The sequence below is a fragment of the Artibeus jamaicensis genome, unplaced genomic scaffold, assembly GCF_021234435.1.
Source record: "Artibeus jamaicensis isolate MK-2021 breed Jamaican fruit bat unplaced genomic scaffold, CSHL_Jam_final scaffold_11, whole genome shotgun sequence".
Lineage (NCBI taxonomy): Eukaryota > Metazoa > Chordata > Mammalia > Chiroptera > Phyllostomidae > Artibeus > Artibeus jamaicensis.
Window position 1 is genome coordinate 427435 of NW_026522027.1, and position 7566 is coordinate 435000.

Below are 7566 nucleotides of genomic sequence, written 5' to 3' on the forward strand. Positions count from 1 at the left end.
CCTGCCTGGAATCAGCCAAGAGACCCAGCCTCCTGCCCACTCTTATCTCTGCTCCTGTTTCCTCTTTCAGCCTGAAGACATCCTTGGTCTCTGTGTCCCACACAAGGCTGCTGAGAAAAGCATGGATTTGCTGGGTGGTGGCCCTGTTCTCTCTCAGAGCTTAAAATGAGTGTGGAGATCAGGTACTTATTAAAGCCTTATTATGTTTTTACCTGACTTTTTGTTAAACAACCTCATAACATGAAAAAAGACACAATAATCTCACATAAAAATAGTTTCAAACGATACTTTTGAAGCATAAGTACCCCCTTTATACAGTGGATCCTATGGTCAGGGGAAGATTCATCAAGTAGTGCTAATAGTAACATTTCAGCTGTGGCAGGGATTCCAAAAAATCCCTGTTACACCTAGATTTCCATATTGAGAGTTTTGATAAACAATGTTTCATCATCAACTGGAATCAGAAGATGTTCAGAGGATCACCCGGGGAATTGGCTTCCCACAGAGTCTACCACGTGCAGCTACACACTTCTTGGCTGTCTGACAGCCAAGAGGGCATCTGGTGTCTGCGCATCTCATAGTCCCAGAACAACCAGTCCACATCTGCCACATGGCAGGTTTTAAAGGGGAAGGCAGCATATGTCACACAGAGCCAGCTCATTCTCTGTAGAGCAATGGTTTGTATCTGTGGCAAATGAGGGAAAACATGTGATCTGGCAGGAATGGGAGTGGTGGATTTTGTTGGTGTCACTGTCATCACTGATGTCATTATCTGATAGCATCAACATTGGCAGTCACCCAGTTCCACCCTTCAGAGCACCTGTGGCTTCTAAACCACTTAGAACACCTGACATCTGCTCCTCTATACTGGGAAAGCCTCTGCTGCTCACCATTAAATACACTTACTGCAGGTGTGTAGGTATTTTATGACTTGAGATTCTCATGGAATTCAAGTGAGGAATTAAGACATAAACTTGCCCTGCTAGGGAGGACTAGCTTCATGGGCTCCCAATCTGTGCGGTCACTTGGAAGAACCTGCTATAGGTGTAATGCACCAATTTCTCAATCTTGATATTTTTAATGAATTTTGAACAGAGACTTGCATTGTCACTTGATACTTATTTTTCCTTGTTCTGCCTTCAGGAGTGACTCTAGGTTAAAGAAAAAAATAATAATTTGACCTATTTGGACCTAACACTTGTAATGGGACCACCAGAGAGTGGCACCAACACCAGGCACGTGCCAGGGACTGTGAAACAATATGGAAAGTTTAGGTTTTTTTTCTACACTTTTTAAAAATCATTACTTTTGTCTAATGAGCAGGACCAATTTCCCACACATTTGTTGCTCACAGAAGGAGAGTTCTCCATTTCTGATGTACTTCAGAGATTCCAATTTAAGGAACTTGCAAAGTTATTTGGCTCAAATATGAATAGTATTAAATCTACAAAATAAGATCTACATTAAATTTTGGTCTTTAGAAAATACTGAAGAGACAAAATGGAATGAAGTGTGTGTGTTAACGGATGTGAAAGAAAGCAACTGAGTCTTCATCTTCTAAGAGTGAAAACCTTGAGTCAGGTAATGTGTAAAAGTGAAAACCAGTAAGCAACCTCAAAACATGTTGTTCAATTATAACTTCAGTTACACTGAGGCATCTTCCATTTTTGGAGCAGATGTCCTTACTGTGGCTGAAAGAAGCCAGAACCTTCCTGTGATCTGTCAAAAACGGCACACACAGAAACCCAGGGAGTTCTATGGCCAAGTGTAATGTTTTCACAAATACCAGAAAGAATGTCCAACTGAAAAAAGCCAGGGACTGGCTTTGCTCACAGCTTGAATACAAGAAACAGAAGAATAATTTTGCATTCCCGCCATAATTGGAGTTAAAATCTTCTGGGGTTGTAAGTGATCACATCAAGAAAATGTGTTCTCTGGGTACAAGAAACTGATTAAGATTTTTCCAAGAGAAAAATATTTATTGGTTCTTTGTCCAAATGACCAACGATGGTCAGTGAAGAGATTTCTCCGTAATTTTTGTTTGTTTGTTGCAAACACCAGGAGCACAGAATATGAAAATTATACCTCTTAAGTAATGAACCAAAGTCATCACTACTTCATAAATGGTCTATGTTTTTAAAGAAAAACAATGACTTATTTAATTTAATATTTGTATTTATATATATGGAAGCAGAGTGAAAATGGAACTTCCAGAATAGTCTCCAAAAGCAGACTAGAGATGTGCCTAAGAAATTTGTTGCTACTTACTGGGATATGAGCACTGCATTGCTCTCTGTCCACAGACACTTTGCAGCCTTCCTAGTCCTGAGTATAGCAGAAGCCATAATGCACATCTAACAAACACACTTCCCTCTTCCAGAACTCTTACACTGAAATCCTTCAAAGATTAGAACTTGGATTAGACTCTTTGAAATTCTAAACAGCCAAACAGGTTCCCTGTACCACCAGGGGCTGAGCTCCATGTCTCAGATGGTTTTCACCTCTCTGGAGAAATATTCTTTCTGGCATTGGCCTTAGGCCCTACAATACTAGTAATAATTTTCATAAAAAAAACTTTATTATTTTCTAATGCTATTTCATTACCACCACACATAAGTGGTGCACAAAGGACAGAATTTAGGCAACTTTTTCCTGCCCACTCCTGAATTCCCATCCATACTCCTGAATTTGCACAATTTCTCACCTTTCCTCAGCAGAGAAGGAATAAATAAAATGACCAAGGGAAGACAGAGCACATCTTTCTGCTGCCACAAATAGCTCCCTCCTGTTTCCTCACTTTCCCAGCTCGTTTTTGGACTCTGCACTACTACTCATTGACTCACTGGCTCATTTTGGATGTCCAGACATGCCATTTGGCTCAGGGGCCTGAGTATTCAGCTTTTTATCAGACTGTTCCTGGTCCCCATGTGTTATTTCATTCAGATTTAAGTCTGCGGGATGACCTGAAAAAATGGTGCCTCAAAGAAACACACCTCCATTGGATGAGGGAGGTTTGTGCAGCCTGAAGAAATAATGCTTAATTACCAGGCCAGTCAGGTGGTGAGTGAGTACCGGAAGAAGTTCAGGATTGTCTCTGACGTACACTATATCTCCATGATCAAACAAACCCCAATAGTCAACAGACAACTGAGAAAGTTTGAATTATTTTTTGGATAGAAAGCAAGAGGAATTAAAGCTCTAAGCACTGGAATCCTCATATATTTGCCATGTGATACACAGACCTTCTTTCTTCAAGAAACTAGCTGGCTGAGAGGTGAAATAAAAGAAAGGCAATAATTAAGATCAAGTGAGAATTAAATGACATAGTGTCTAAGACAACAACTCAAAGGATCGATAAATGCAGGAGCTGGTTCTTTCCAAAGAATAAAAAATTGAGAAGCCTTTAAGCAGACTCATCAAGAAAAACACAGAGAGGACCCAAATAAACAAAATGAGAAATGACACAGGAGAGATTATACCTGATAGCACAGAAATACAATGGATTGTAAGAAATTACTACGAAAACTAAATGCCAAGAAATTTGAAAACTTGGGTGAAAAGGACACATCTCTAGAAACATAAAATCTTCCACAACTGAATAAAGAAAAAGCAGAATTTCTGAACAGACCAATAACAGCAAGTGAAATTGAAGCAGTAAGCAAAAAATTCCTGGCACACAAAAGCCCTAAATAGTACAGTTTCATAGCAGAATTTTACCAAAAAATAATAAGGAATATCTAACCCATATTCTTCTCAAACTATTCTAAAACTTTCAAAATGAGAGAGAACTCACAAAGTCTTTTTATGAGGCCAGCATCAGCCTAATCCCCAAACCAAATACAGACACAGCAAATAAAGAAAAACATTGGCCAAGGTTGCTTATGTATATAGATGCTAAAATCCTTAATAAAATATTGGCAGGCCACAATGAAAAATACAATAAAAATATCACACACTATGATCATTTGGGATTCATTCCAAAGATGCAAGGATGTTACCATATTTACAAATCAATAAATGTAATATATTACATAAACAAAAGGAAACACTAAAATCACATGATCATATTAATAGAGACTGAAAAAACACTGGTTAGTGCATATCACCCATTTATGGAAAAAATCAGCAAATTTGTAGTAGAGGAAGCACACTGAAACAAAATAAAGGCCACATATGAGAAACTTATTGCCAACATCATACTCAATGGGCAAAAACTGAAAACTGTCCCCCTCAGATCAGGAAGAAGACACGGGTGTGATCTTTGAACATTTCTATTCAACATAGTGTATAGGAAGTCCTAGTCACAACACTCAGACAAGGAAAAGAAATAAAAGACATTCACATTGGATAAAGGAAGTAAAACTGCCTATAATTATCTCCTTAATCACTTATGTTGTTTTTACATGTCCCTAATTTTAATTAATATTTACTGACTTCTTATTGCATGTTAGACTCCAGTCCCATTTCTATTGTTGAGAAATTGGGCCCAGGAAGTCTTCCACAAGTCTGCCTGCTAGTTTCAAAATCATTGAAATACTTTTATGTTCAACTTAATTTATTTCCAAAAATAAGTACAGCACAAATACTCAAGAAAGGTCTTCATGTGATTGACAACAAATAGATTTCTAAGGGTCCCTTGTTCTAATGGTAAGTCTGCAGTAGTGCAGTATTCTTATAGAACAAATGCGGGGGCGGGCATGATATACTATTATAAAAAGGACACCTTCACTAGGTTTGTTATGTCCACCTCCAGAGGAAAGATGTCTTTCAATGCCAGAGATTTGTGAAAAGGAAAGGAAATATATATTTAAAGGTACACAGACTTAATTAGTGAGCCAATGCCTTCATTAAAATATGAATGTCTGTGGATACCCACACACACACAGTCTTTCCCTCTTCCTCTGCCCTAGTCTGAGATACTGTATTTCAGGAAAAGAAGCAGAAGTCCATGATTCAGTCTCCCAGCACCAACAGCTGTGGCGCCAATAAGATCTCCCATTAATCCAAAGCCATGTGACACCTTATAATGGCCCACCAGCAATAGTTCTTTCATCCCTTCTCTTCCAGGCAAAGTCTCTCCTGCTTCCTAAGCCATGTAGCCTAAGGAAGCACCCCAATGCCCTATGGTCCTCAATCTCCCCAAAGCTGTGGGGATCGCCACTGTGGATAAGCCCCATGGTTCTCTCTTCAAATGGGTTAAAATCCCTTGTGCCAACCTTCCTTTGTAGCCCCATTTCTGGCTCCTTCTACAATCAGTTACACCTGCCAGCATTCCTGCATTATTCCAAGTTTACTGGGCTGCCATCCTGATTCTAGGCAGGTGTGGCGCCATGTCATGAAGCCAATCTTCTCCAAGGTCTCAGGTGCTGTAACCAGGGGAAGCTGCCCCCTGGTTATATCTTGGTTGAAATTCACTTCCACTTCTCTGGCTCAAAGAAGGGCCAGAGCTATTTAAAATAAGTAGGAAACCATTTAAAGGTTACAGATATGTTAAATGACCATGCCAGAGGTTATCTGCAAAGCTGTTGCTGTACAAAACATCTCTGCATTTTCCTGCTCCATGTGTTCCTTCTTCCAGCTCACAACTGTGGGGGTGGAGAGGATATCCTATATAACTTCCTAATTCTTCCTGAATCACTTGAGTTCTGGACCTCATTCCAAACCTTGGCTGCACATTGTTACAACCTGACATGCCAGTGGGGGAGCCACACAATAATCCAAACAACAATGACAACAAAAATGTATGATAGTATGTAAGAATAAATAAGGGATACTTGGGGTGATTTTCTTTTTTTTAATTAATCTTTATTATATGTTTCCATTACAATTTATTCCCCTTATGTCTTTCTCCATGCAGCAATCTCCACACTGTTGTCCATGTCCATGAATCCTTTTTCTTTGTTGCTCAATCCCTCCACCCTCCAACCCCTACGACACTCACTATCATCTGTTTTCCCTCTATGAGTCTGTTTCTGTTTTGTTTGTTAGTTCAGTGTGTTCATTAGATTTCACATACAAGTAATATCATAAAGGACTTGTCTTTCTTTGACTGGCTGATTTCACTTAACATAATGTTCTCCAGGTCCCTCTATTATTTTGCAAAAATTTTGACAATTTGGAAAGTTTTTTTGTAAAATTTCCTTCTTTTTTTATAGCTGAGTAGAATTCTTTTGTGCCATGCTCCATAGTTGTTTTATCCATTCATCTATTGATAGACATGTGGGCTGCTTCTGTATCTTTGTGATTGTGAATAACCCTGCAATGAATGTAGGGGTTCTTACATTCTTTCAAATTACTGTTTTGGGGTTTTTTTGGATATATTCCCAGAAGTGGGATTGCTGGGTGAAATGGCAGATCCACTTTTAATTTTTTGATGTACCTCCATACTACTTTCTACAGTGTCTGCACCAGTCTGCATTCCCACCAAGAATGTATTAGGGTTTCCTCTTCTCCACAACCTCATCAGCACTTATTGTCTATTGACTGGTGGCCAATAGACAGGTCCAAAATGGAAGCTCACTGTGATTTTAATTTCCATGTCTATGATGGCTACTGATACTGAGCATATTTTCACAGGTCTCTAGGCCCTCTGTATGTCCTGCTTGGAGAAGTGTGTGTTAACATCCTTTGTCCATTTTTAAATTTGATTGTTTCTTTTCCTGGAGTAGAGTCATGTCAGTTCTTTGTACATTTTTGAGACTAATCTGTCATCCAAGGTATCATTTGCAAATATAGTTTCCCAAATGGTTCGTTCCATAATTATTTTGTGAATGATTTCTTTATCCATTCAGAAGCTTCTTATTTGGCTGAAGTCCTGTTTGCTTATTTTTTTTCTTAATGCTCCTTCCTCTAGGGGACATATCAGTGAAAATAGAGTATCTCAAATTATCCTGCCCATGCTCTCCCCTATAACCATTATGGTATCACAACTTACATTTAAGTCTATTATCTAGCTTGAGGTTATTTTTATTCTATAGTATAAGTTTGACTCAGATACTGGATTCTGGAGTCCTCAGCATTATGGATTAGTCAAGACAAACTCACATGGACTACCAAGTCCTGTGGAGGAAAAGGGATGGTGAGCTCCATCTCTCAAGAGAAGAACAAGACTTGGAGCACCTTGGCCACCCTCTCAAGAGGAGAGTGCCTCAACCCTTGCCTTGACAAGCTTTCATTGGGTTCAATTTGCACAGAAATATAGGGTATATATGTAAAGCTCATCAGTCATTGTCAGGCATAAATTATTAATCAATAGATAGCATTCAGAAATATCTAAGGGCTTTCTCTGAGTCAGGGTCAGATAGTTAAAGGGCCATAAAACTTTGAGAAATAAACTCACTTCCTGCTTGGGCCCTTATCATTTAAACTGAGGGTATTAGAAAAGTAGATTTTATAGGATTTTATGCATTCTTTCTTAGGCCCCATTACCCTAGGGAACCTACCCTTTTCAGTACAGGGCCACACCAACCTCCAGCATTGTTTCAGGCTTAAGTTGTTGTTTCAGGCTTAAGCGAGTCAGGGGAAGTAAGGCAGTCAATAGATTAGGAAACTTGTTGCAGACAGAAT